Source organism: Nyctereutes procyonoides, unplaced genomic scaffold, assembly GCF_905146905.1.
Source record: "Nyctereutes procyonoides isolate TBG_1078 unplaced genomic scaffold, NYPRO_anot_genome, whole genome shotgun sequence".
Taxonomy (NCBI): domain Eukaryota; kingdom Metazoa; phylum Chordata; class Mammalia; order Carnivora; family Canidae; genus Nyctereutes; species Nyctereutes procyonoides.
Window position 1 is genome coordinate 12,710,737 of NW_026575160.1, and position 12,477 is coordinate 12,723,213.

At 43.6% G+C, this 12,477-nt stretch overlaps 1 non-coding gene across 1 annotated transcript; it reads left to right on the plus strand.

Moving 5' to 3' along the window:
- Window positions 1-11,699: 11,699 nt before the first annotated feature.
- Window positions 11,700-11,804, plus strand: LOC129502991 (U6 spliceosomal RNA). The gene has a single exon (XR_008663084.1). It is a non-coding gene; the product is annotated as a U6 spliceosomal RNA (small nuclear RNA).
- Window positions 11,805-12,477: the final 673 nt, after the last annotated feature.

Here is a 12,477-nt window from a genome sequence, read left to right on the forward strand (position 1 = left end):
CACATCTTGATACCAAGAAACATAAGTAAACCATAACCTCAGCAGAGAGGACAGTCCTTTCATTTGAAAGCTTTATTGAAGACAACTTTCTCCCTTGTCCTTACTTTTCTCATTTTGCAACAGAATGCTCAAAGATGCATTTTTCGAGGACATAAAGACCCAGAGAAGTTTTCTGATCGATATGAGCCCTCTCTCCTGCTGCTAGAAGACAGCTCAGGGAGACGATTCTGGGGGGGTCACTTCACCAGACACATGTTGGAAGAAAGGAAAATGAAGGCCTCATTTTCTGGCATTGTCCAAATTGATCCCGAAGCAAATCGGGACTGCAGTGTCAACTCACCATGTGATGTCTGTGAGCAGCAGGAGACAGAGGCTGAGAAGTCTGTCTTCTTAGTTAATCTATCAGCCCTGTTATGGAGGGAAGCCCATTCTGCTAGGCTTTTTGTGGACAAGGGCTTGTTGTGCAGAGGAGGCCAGCCGAGTCCCCAAGATTAGGGGACTCCACAGGTTCAAAGGGTGGAACAGACCCTGGCCAAAAGCATCTCCTTTTAAAGTCACTCTTGGCTAAGGTTTTCTTTAATTCCCAGCGTGAAGCCAGAGGGAAAGAAAGGATTGATAGTAATAGTTATTACTGAATACCGACGATGTGCCTACTGCATACTAGGGATCTACTTAGGCTGAACACCGGCTCTGCTCAATGCAGAAACCTTTACTGCTACGCCACTTTATTTAATCCTTGACACATGTTTATGAAGTAGGTGTTCAACGCAACTTCTTTTCAGATGGAGAAAACAAGACTAAGAGAGTTTAGGTTCTTGATGACCCAGAGGTGGGAGCAGCGCTCATGTTTGCCTGACCTGAAAGCTCACTCTGGCCGCTGTGCTGAGACCCTCCCTGCAGAATTTGTGCTTGGTTTGTGCCCTACACACATGAATGGGTTGCAGTTTTACATTTAACACACTGATTAGAGTGTATTCCCTCATGTGGCTTTTCTTTTACTTTTTTTTTTTAAGATTTTATTTATTTATTTCAGAGAGAGAGAGATTGAGAGAGAGAGAGAAAGCATGAGCGGAGTAATGGGGGTAGGGGTGAGGGGCAGAGGGAAAAGCAGACTCCTGCTGAGCAGGGAGCCCAATGTGGGGCTCCATCCCAGGACCCCGGGATCTTGACTTGAGCCAAAGGCAGATGCTTAACCGACTGAGCCACCAGGTGCCCCTCATATGGCTTTTCTAAGTCTCAGTGAATCCTTTGTTATTTTTATACATGTCTCCAGACACTGTTAAGGGATAAGCCTGAGTAAATTAGATACAGATGGGGGTCTGGCATCAACAAGGCTGTCCAGGTAAGCAAGCAGGGGGCCTCCCCACACCCATCTGACTAGATGGGTGTCCTTACTCAGGACAGGACAGCTACTGATGTCAAGGGTTTGCAGAAAGCTTCACCGGTCCCGTAGGCTCTAATCTCTGCCTGCCACATCTACTGGGTTGGATGCAAATTCCCAGGAACATGAATCACCTGCTCTTCTCTGGGATTTTGCTCCATCTTGGGCCCCAAATGCTTCATAGCCTCAGTGCCAGAAAGAAGCCCTGAGAGAGATGAAAGCTTGCATATTAATTCCAGTGGCGACAACATAATGAGAATTTCATTCACTTACTTTGAATTCCCTAGTGTCCCCCATCTGCCCCTTGGTTCATTAACTCTCCCTACCTTGCCCGGCTGCTGAATCTCAAGAGAACAAATGCGCTCTCCGTTCTTCCAGCAGTTTGCTTGGTCCTCTTCTCCCTGCATTTCCCCCAGGACTTCGCATACACATCTGCTGCTGCCCTTCACAGAGGTCTTTATCCAGCACAGAGTGTGCATCCTTCCTCTCCAGGAGAGGACAGCCTCCTTAGTGTGAGGGTTACTCCTGGGTTCTGCAATCCTATCAGGCTCTGCTGGGCTTCCCTTCTCTTATATTGGTTCAGCCCCTGGTTCTCAACCCCCACCCCAACATGACAAACACACTCATTTATTTCAGAGAAGGACCTCACTCAGTTGTGGTCAAAATATGATAAAATGCTTTTCCGTAATCTGAGTCTACAATTCCAGACAAAGATTTGGGAGTATGAGAATGTGTGCAGGGAAAGGGAGGGGGGTTGTGGTTTGGGGAGAAGGGGTAAGCTAGAATTTACAATCCATCCAACACAGGTTAGAGTCAAAGCTGACAGTTTCATTCTCAATTTAATGAAGAAGCAAACATGTCTTCACATTAGAAAAATCTCATTTAATCTCTGTTAACCACTTCTGCCAGACGGTGTCTCTGAAATACTTGTCCAGGTGTGTGTGTGTGTATGTGTGTGTGCACGTGCATGTGTTAACTGGCCCCATAAACTAGGAAATGTAGACGAAGGCACTGTTCCTTCCCATCCTGTAGATCTGTCTGGCTGCTCTAAGGTGGCTGCAGGGCTGAGTATACTCTTCAGGCTTTTTGAGGGGCCGGGGCTGACGTCATGGGCACCACACTTGAAAGGACTCTGTGCTTGGTAATGCTCTGCTGTTGCTGTCTTAAAATTCTTAGCAATTTTTAACAAGGGATCTGCATTTCTGTTTAGCACTGGGCCCTGTATATTATGCAGCTGATCTTATGGAGAAGTATATCATAGAAGAACAGCTAAAAACACCAAATATAAATTAGTTGTGTGATCTTGGGTCAGTCACTTCACCCCCTCTGAGCCTTAGCTGGGCTCAAATTTAGTGGTCTTCAATGCCAGCTATAGGTCCAAATCACCAGAGGAGCTTTGGAGAAATATCAGTATATTAGAAACCATTTGGAAAGGGGATGGGCATCAGAATTGTTTAGAAGTTTCATTTGAAGTGTAGCAGGTGATTCTGATGCAAAATTATTTTGAAAATACAAGCCTGGACAAATTAAGCTCTGTTTTCTTTGATCATGTATTCCTTTTCCTTGGAACCTGTTCAAATTCCCTCTACTGCTGTATTCCACCCCATAATATAATCATGCTTGTTTTAATTTAAAACTAACATTTTAAATTTGTTATTATCTAGTAAAAGGACACTCCAGGAAGATGCACTGTATTTGATTTGTGTATGACTCATGGCTTTGCTCCTCAGATGTGTGTGTAGCCCACTTTGAGAGGCCCAGGACTAGAATGATGGAGGTCTCAACGACATTTATTTCTCCAATATTCCTGGTGCCTACGACCTGGCTCCCATAGATCTTTCCACAGATGGCCGTATTCATGCGAGAAATGAATTCCTTAGATGTCTGTGTTCTGCCAGGCTAACATCACCAACCCCGAGCCTTCAAGGAAGTTCAATGTCTATACTAAAGGTTAAGGTCAAAATAGGGAATGATTGGTGTAGGCTCAAGGAAGAAACCTGAATCCTCAGCTGCTCTGATAAGTTAACAAAATAATCTCACTCTAAGTCACATTGGGAAACATCAATACCGTTGAATAGCTGATACCAAGTTAGATCTCTTAGAGCTACCCCAGGATTACTGCAGACAAAAACGTGGCAAACAGAAGTTGTTCTCTTTCATTCTCTTCAGAGTACTTCAAGGTGACCAATATACTCAAAGTGTATTCACCCAGCCAAATCAGGCCTGCCCACTAGGTGGTTAGGACATTATATGCCCCAGACCATCTTTCTTCTCTCATAGAGCTGCCCATGGAATAGGATTTGATAAACTAATTCTCGCTAAAGTGTCAATGACTGATGCCATCTCCTTAGTTCTTTCCAAATGTAGTATATTGTAACAGGGCTGTATTTACTTAATCCAAAAGAATATGGCTTTAAGGTAGAATTTTAGGCATGAATGGCAAGCAAGGAGAGGTATAGTTAGACCTAGAACAGGCTTCCTGGACTCCTCAAATAACATAGCTCCTCTGGCTGCTGGCCATCTGTTTGTCATTTAAGCAACAAATAATGCTATCAGCAAGCAAGTCTTTGAACATATGAAAGCATGTATTTAAAAAATCAACCAACCAAATAAATGAAAAACTCAAGGATGTCATTTGAATTCCTACTCAAATTGCTCAAAGATGGAAAGATGAATTAAGGGTGCTTCAGTAAAACCTGGCAGATAAGCAAGGAGTTTAACTTTAAAGCTGTGAAAATGAGTGGAGAAGAAAAGGGTGAATGGCAGTTAAGAAGAATCTAAGCATAAAAGGCAAATCTCTGGTGTACCCCAAACACTTTGGATCCAAGAAACCAGCTAAGGGAGGTAAGTGAATGATTTAGTAGAGAAACAAGCCAAGGAGCCCCGAGGAAAGGGAGTAGGTGCTGACATGCAGGGCACACTCTCAACACCAGACCCTGGGTCCTGATGCACATGGACATTCACCCAAAGGGAGCTCCTTTTTCTCATATGTCCATTTGGAGAGAATGGTGCTTTCTGATTGGTCTGTCATAAGAACACTCTCCTAATTTTCACAAAAATTTCTTATAGGCCAGCACAACCCTGGAACCAGTCCCACTTAATCTGTGGTCTGTACGCAGAAAAATTTAAAAGCAAGAACAGCCAAAGGAAGCAGAATGTCACAAAAATTAAGACCTAGACCCAACAAAGTAGGCATTTAAAAAAAAAAAAAAGCAAGCAAGGAAAGTAATTGAAATTGGTAAAAGAAACACATTTAACGAGTCTCTGAAATGTTTTCACCAGGTTAACCCCTGCCTGGAATAGACTAGAAACAACTGACCTATCTCCCCCTTCCTGCCAGGACTGACCTATAATTTGGGAACAATGTAAAAGGAATCCCAGTGCGGGGCTCAAGGCGATGCCTCTTGAAATCTACAAGCCAAAGAAGTTGCCCTTTTTTATTTTGCTAATTTAATGTGAAAGTGAGATAGGCTCCTTTGCAATCTTGACAGCTAGCTTTCTGGGAAGGTGTCTAATATTGGACATAAAATGGAGACATGAATCGATGAGACTCATTAATATTCATAGACAGCAGATTAAGGTTGGTGGGAAAAATTATTTATGAAACTGGGGTATTGTCTTCCTCTCACCAAAAGGATTTTGTTTGGAGAGGATTGCATCGGGTGACAGGGCTATGACAGATTAGGTATGAATTTGCAGATTTCTTGGTTTATCTCCCAACGAAAAGAATCTGAAGCATTTGCAAGCAAAGAATGTGCTGGGCTGAGAGCAGTAAATGCTTCAGCACAGCGCACCGGTAGGTGTAATGAGGTTCAGACACCGCGGGCGTGATGGAAAGCACTTGGAAGGGAATGAAAGAATGGATTGAGAGTGTGGTTATGTAACAAAGGAACCGGCTGAAAGCAAAACAGGGCTCAGCTGATGGCAAGAAAGGTGGGGGGGGGGGGATGAAACATAGCTCGTTCCTTTTTTATTATGCATGTGGGGGAAGGGCAATAGCACAAACCTGAATAATATAATATGTAATTTACAATCTTTTCTCACATTAAATATGTATTTGTTGTGCTGCATAAGGAGCCTTTGTGTTATTTCTAACTGTAGTTAGTATGTGCTGTTTTATAATCTAATAAAGACAAGAGTGAAAGTCAATGAGTTAGGAAGGTGTCTCAGATCCTCAAAGAAACTCTGTTAACAGTACTCTATGCTTACACAGTTTGAGGATTTATTGCCAGTCCCTTATCTCTGTGAGCCCTTTCCTCCTTTATCTTTCTGATCCTTTACAGGCTTGTGGAAATAAGCTGTAGACATCTGCTGAAATTTTAAAGTGACAGGTGAAATTTCTTTTTTTCCAGAATTAAGCATCAAGAGTGGCAGAGTGAGAACCTTAGGATAAGACCTTGAATTGTTCCCTAGGGTGTACAACATGCCATGGATTTTTAAAAAGGAATTTTCTGTTGATTATGCTTCAAAAAATTTAGTCCTCTATGCATGGGCCTAGCCCATCACAGTTTGGTGGTAGCTGTAGTGTCGTAAACATGATTGGAGAAGAACGAGTGGTAGTCCATTGTAGATTGTTACCTACGAGGCTTAAATTAAGTAAGATCTCCAGATCAATTTAAAAAAAAAACTGTTTTTTTTCGGTGGATACAAAGAGATGAAATTTAAAAATGTGTTCCCAGGATTTGATAGGCCAGTCTTTGAGGACAAGAGACCTGGAGCCAATCTAAGCAGGGCTTTATGCAAAACTACACAGGAGAGGCTACAAGGAGGAAGAAAAATGGGGGCTTTGAAAGCTGGAAGAATTCTTAGCCATGGTCTGCTCTAATCTCTTCATTTTGAAAGTGTAGAAACTAAGACTGATAAAGAATTCAGTCAAATGAATAAACAATGTGTGGTACATCCATACGATGGAATATTATGCAGTCATAAAAAGGAATGAAGCCCTGGCACGTGCTACACCACAGACAAATCCCCCAAAATATTATGCGGAGCAAAAGGAGCCTGACATAAAAGGTCACATACTTTATGGCTCCATTTATAGGCCACATCAGATAAACCCATAGATACAGAAAGCAGATTGGTGGTTGCCAGCGGTTGGAGGGAGGGAAGTGGAGGGTGACTCCTAATAGGATGGGGCTTCTTTTAGGGGTGATGAAAATGTTCTGGAATTATGTGGTGGTAGTGATTGCATAAGCTTGTCAGTATGTTGAAAATCCATTGAGTTGTACACTTTAATATGGTGAATTTTATGTTAATATGAATTTTATCTCAATTTTATTTTCAATTGAGAAAAGAAGGCAAAAAGAGACAAAGAGGAGGAGGCTTTACAAAAATGTTTAGCAAGGATTGGAGCCCAGGCCTCCTCATCTGAAGGGAGGGTCCTTCCTATTCACAGACCCTCTTGTAGAGTCATGTTTTCAGTGTCTAAAATGACATATAGGAAACAAAGAAAACCAATTGTATCAAAATGAAGTTATTAAAATATTCTTCAAAAAAACCCAAATGTGTGCTCTAGTACCTCATGCACTGCTAGATCGGCACATTGAAGAACACTAACCAGCACCTGGTCTGAGACCTATTGTCGTTTCCAAGTCTTGATGAACGTACGTGATGTTACACAACGTCTGCAACAACTTCAATGGCATATGAAATCTGTGATTTCTATTAATGACAAAATCACAGATACTAATGCTGGTTTCTTGCTGACACAATGAAGGAAACGCTAAATTTCTGTTAGAAGGTAGTGAAAATAGAAATACATGTATTTTTTCACATCTGAGATCACAGGCCCTCAAATTATATACCTGGGGCACGTGGGGGTTCATAGACCCGGTTAAGACTCCCTACATCGCACCACTTTGGATGGTATCCAGGAAACAGTGCAAAGGATTCAAAATATTTAATAAGCCATTGTCGTTTAAGTATGAAATTAAGGAGGGTGGTTTCCAATCTCAGCCGCTGCCGAATAGCAAAGTAACATCTAAGGAGACTTCTTGTCATTCTTTGAAGAGCGCATAATAAACTACTCGATTTAGGAGGCAGATAAGTCCCCTAAATGCAAATAGGTTTCATTGTGTTCGTGTCAACTATCAGGTTGTAGGGAATGCTAGTGTGCTGTCTGCAGAACAATCCTGAGGTTCTGTTTCCTGCGGGGGGGTGTTGGTTAAGTTCTGCGACAGATTAGCGTGATTATTGATGTCTGCTCCTGAGCCCAGAAAGAGGAGTGGGTGACCCCCTGATCCTATTAACTCCCAACCCTAAATGCTGAGCACTTTGTCCTAGACCTGCAAGCCTATCTCTTAATGCAATCTGTGCCACCAGGAGCCTTGATTTAGCAATTCAGTCCTCAGCAATTCTACACCAAATGTGTGATGTTAACACAGAAGGTAAATTAGCCATGCAGACATTCGGTGTGGCTTTTCTTTTTAAAAACAAATCCCTTTGTTTATTAGCGTGACAATATGCTACTGATGAAATGAAGCTTATTAAAAAGCTATCATTTGGAGAACGATATTAACATGCAGAAGTACTTCAGAAAACAGGATACTTCTTGTTTAAAATACTGTTAAGCTCTGCTTTTTCATTTAGTCTAGCCCTGCGGGTCCTCTCAGAACTAATCAACACTCACAGTGAAGCTTCCAGGCACCACCCACAGCCAAGGTTGTGATCTACATTATAGCCAAGAGGCCAAGTAGCTTCCCCAGCTCTGTGGCTTCCTGCCCCAGGTGCCAGGGAGTCACGACTTACCATGAAGTGGGTTTCTGGGCATCTGACCAACAGGTGCCTGCCCTCTAATCTTGGGTCTTGGTCCACTGCCTTTGGTCCTATTCCTTTAGTTAGTGAAGGCAAGAGTGACGCAACCCAGACCTGCAAGGGAACCTGGTTCCTGCAGCTTGATTCTCTGAGTCGTTCTCCCCGGTACACCACACAGATGAGGTGAACGTGATGTGTGTCTTCTGTATGCGTGTATACGTATAAACATGGATGTGTTTGACCTGTATGTAATATTTATCGTGTGTGTGTGTGTGTGTGTGTGTGTGTGTGTGTGTACACATCTCCATTGTCCTTCTCCCTTTGGAATTGCTTTTCCCTCACTGTTGAGGATGAGAAGGAAAAGAGTATCCGGTGAGCTGGTGGGTAGTCCTCTCAATTCCTGACCCTTAGCTTTAAGTCACTTTGGACAACTGACTGTGGTCTTCTCGCTTCTACTTAACCATTCTTCAGAGACTCGATTCCCCCAAATAACGTCATTAGCACTGAATTTGACTCCTGGTGCTTCCAAAGCCTGAAACGGTAGTGTGTTTTGAGATTGCCAAGAAGATCTCATCCATCCATTTCATCTCCCTCACTTGTGAGTCTGAGGTTCCTTTGATTTTTGACACTCTCACCAGCTTCACGAGAAGTGAGAACACCTCCTAGGATGCAATAAGAGAGAAGAGACACAGCCTCCCGTCCTTTCTTGCTCATCCAGGGCAGACTTCACGGACTGAACACAACACTCCTTCCTGCGAACCTCAATCTGGCCTCAGAATCCTTCCAAACACAATGGAACGCGATGGAAGTCAACAGTGGAAGTCAACACGTAAGGAGGAAACCTACTCACCAACCTGACACAGAGTCCACGTCAATGAATGTGAAGGCGTGAGGTTTGCATGACTGATAACTAGCTCATCATGCACTGAAAGGCGGTGCCCCCAGCGAACACTTTAAAGTCAACGTGTGTGCTCCCTAAGCAAGCAAGTCCGATACCCCCGCTTAAGAGCTTCTGTTAAACCACAACAAAATATCCAGCTTGTCCATTACTATGTGTGGGAGGGCCTGATGGAGAGGACTGCTGGGGAGTGAGATGTGTTGGTGCCCTGTGTGTTGGGAAGTGCACTGTTCCCCTGGCATGCCAAGCAGGCCCTGGCACAGAACAGCCCCAGTGTCTCATTCAGGGCCCTGCCTCCCGGGCCCTGGGTTTGCCCACCCCAGCCCCATGAGCCTAGGAGTGCCAGCTCTTCCATTTCCCCTAGACCTCCCCTGCCTTCTCTGAGCATCAGAGAGCCTTTGTGTGAACCGAAATCCCTCCCATCTCCCCGCTGTCTTGGGAGCAGTTACAGTTTTCTAGCACGCCAGGCATTGTTTTAATCATTAGCGGTGTATGATGTTTCTTTATTACAAAATCCCCCTTCCCTCCACTTTGCTTCTCCCTTCAGAACATTCCTGACCATCCTGTCGCCCATTGGAAGGGGTCTCCTTGCTCAATAGAGATAATCCCCTTGCTGAGCAGAGGTACTTTTGTACCCAATAACCCTCTGTCATAGATGACTCTCTCGGAGCCAAGCTCTTCTCTCCAGTTCAAAACCATGCCACAGGACAGTCTCCACCCCTGCACCATAAACCTCTTGATTGTCTGATATTTCAGGTAACAAAGGATCAGCCCCTACTGCTGAGAGCAAGTCAGGCAGTGGGGTCAGTGCCATAAACTAATGGCCTAACTTAGCCTTGTCTTCTGCACAAAAATCTTCTCCCTTTAAGTGGTAGGCTTCTCGGGACAGGGAAGAAAATAAGGAATTCATCCTCTTCCTATCAGCTTTCACCCAGGCAAAGAGGGACCCTGAATGGGAATCTGAATCTTGGCTTCAATCTTCTGGAACACAGTTTAGGCTGGGGCCTCTTGAGCCTCCTAGCTGTTAAGCCTGACTTGGGAATCTGTGAATCCATCCGAGGGGTGCAAGAAGTACAATGGTGTGCAAAGGGTGGGGTGCCACCCCCCAACGCCCCGTCCCTGCCAGTCCAGAGAAGTAAAACGAGCTCAAAACAATTAGCCAAAGGGATCAACTGTCTGTTTCCCAGACATGGCTTCTGGTAAAAGCTGCAGCAAAGTACAAAGGTGCCAGGCAGCTAAGAAAAACATGGATAATCCCAAATATTCACATTTCCTCAATTTCAAAGTTTTCATAATGTCTTTCCCACGGCTGTTATTTCAATAAGAGAGGACCTGCTGGGCCATGGAAAGGGCCCTGGCTTTGGAATGAGAAGACCAGGGTTGAGCGCTGGCTCCTGCACTTGCTGGTGGTGTGACCTTGACCAAGTCCTGGCCAGAGCAATCCCGTGGAACCAAAGTGCCCCACTGGTAAACAGGGAACCATTAGAATGTCTTGTTCTCTGCAGTGTTATGAGGTTCCAATAGCACGATGTAGACTTGAAAGCCAATTTTGTGCTGCAATTGGCATTAGAAAAACAAGGACTTTTTCCTTTTTCTCCATCATTCAACAGCCTATGATCCTCCCGGGAGCCTCTCCCTCCAGCTCTCCTGCCTTGCTGTATCGAGCATTTGTTGGGGCCACCCAAGGCCCGGTTAGTGGGGTGCTCAGTGGGGTGGATGGGGGGTGAATTCATGATGCCTCCATCTCTCCCATGCAGATGGGTAAGGCAGCTGAAATTAATGACATTCCGAGCCACTGCAGTGCTCATCTGCTTAACAATCCAATTTCTAGGACATTTTAGAAGTTGTTAGCTGACTGCCAAAAATGAGGATCATTAAAAATAGATTCACAGCTGTTCAGGAAGCCAGAGATATAATTTTACCTTCATTATGCCTTATTGCAGATGTTATTGATTTAATCTCATTGCATTTTACTGTGTAATATCAATTCACACTGTCTTTGACTTGGAAATTAGGAACTGTATTTATTCTTCTTATTCTCATAGCATAGATATGCTGAGCCTGACAGCCACAATGACACCAGGTTCCAAGGTGGTGGCACCATTTGGGCAAGGCCTAATTGTAGGGATGCAGAGCTAATTCAGTGTATTTGCCTGAGAGAAAAATAATCTAAAGATGGGGTCACTGTGACTTTTAAGAGTGGGCCTACCCACACAAATAATGTAAATAAATGAATAAGAACACTTGGTTTGGCTTGCATGTCACTGAAAAAGTTGGTTCAATTAATCTTTCACTTTTCTGGGAATTCCTTTATCCTGAAAATTTCACATTGAAAATTACTAGAGTGGAATTTAATCTGAAATGAATTAGTATACATTAGGATATTGTTTTCCAAGAGGTGATTCTCAGAACATTTGTCTTGAGATACTCTATGACTTTTTTTTAAAAAGGTCCAGGGTCACCTGGGAGGTTCAATCGGTTAAGTTACCTTCAGTTCAGGTCATGATCCTGAGGTCCTAGGGATCAGACCCCAGGTCTGGCTCCCTGCTCAGCAGGTAGTCGGCTTCTCCCTCTCCCTCTGCCCCTCCCCTTGTTCATGCTCTCAAATAAATTAATTAATTCAAGTCTTTAAAATAAAATATAAAATAAAAAATTAAAAAAGGTCCAGTGCTCACTTCAGGAGCACATAAACTGAAAGTGCAATGATTCAGAGATTAGCATGGGCCCCTGCCCAAGGATGACATGCAAATTCATGAAGTGTTCCATATTTTTATATAAATAAACAAATAAAATGGGTCCTAAACCCAAAAAGTCTGAGAAAGCCTGCATGTAAGTTTTTCTTTTAAGGAGTTATAATATATGGTGGCATATTAAGGGCTCCAAGCACAAAAAAAAAATTGCTTACTTTGTTTAATCCAGCATTTCCTAAACTAAAGAGATGCAGAATCATTTGTTCTCCCCATCCGTTAACATCTCTGAGTGTTAGTGTGCTGAGGAATATTGTTTGGGAATCACTGTGTTAGGATAGTACTGGAAGAAGGAAGGCCAGCTCACTGCTAGGAAGTGTGACACTTTTGTTGATCGCCTGCATGGCCGCCACCTTGAACCTAAATGAGCCATCCCTGATTTACAAAGGTTTGGTTCGTGAACTTTTTTACCTGAGTGTCTGCTGCTCCATCTCTCTCTCCTTCCCCATTCCACTGTCTCAGCCTCCAGCCTCAGGTTCCATCCCATTCAGTCCTAATTTCCAGCCTCCCTACCACCCCAGGAGAACTTGCCAGGCTCACCACCACTCACAGGTGCAGAGGGGTTCAGGAAGGCCCATCCCTACTCCATTTTTACTAGATTCATCCATCTCCCCCAATTAAGTGAGTAGCTCTATACAAGTGAGAAAATTTGTTTGTAACGGTGTGCTCCAAAACCTGTATGACATCAAGTATAAGAT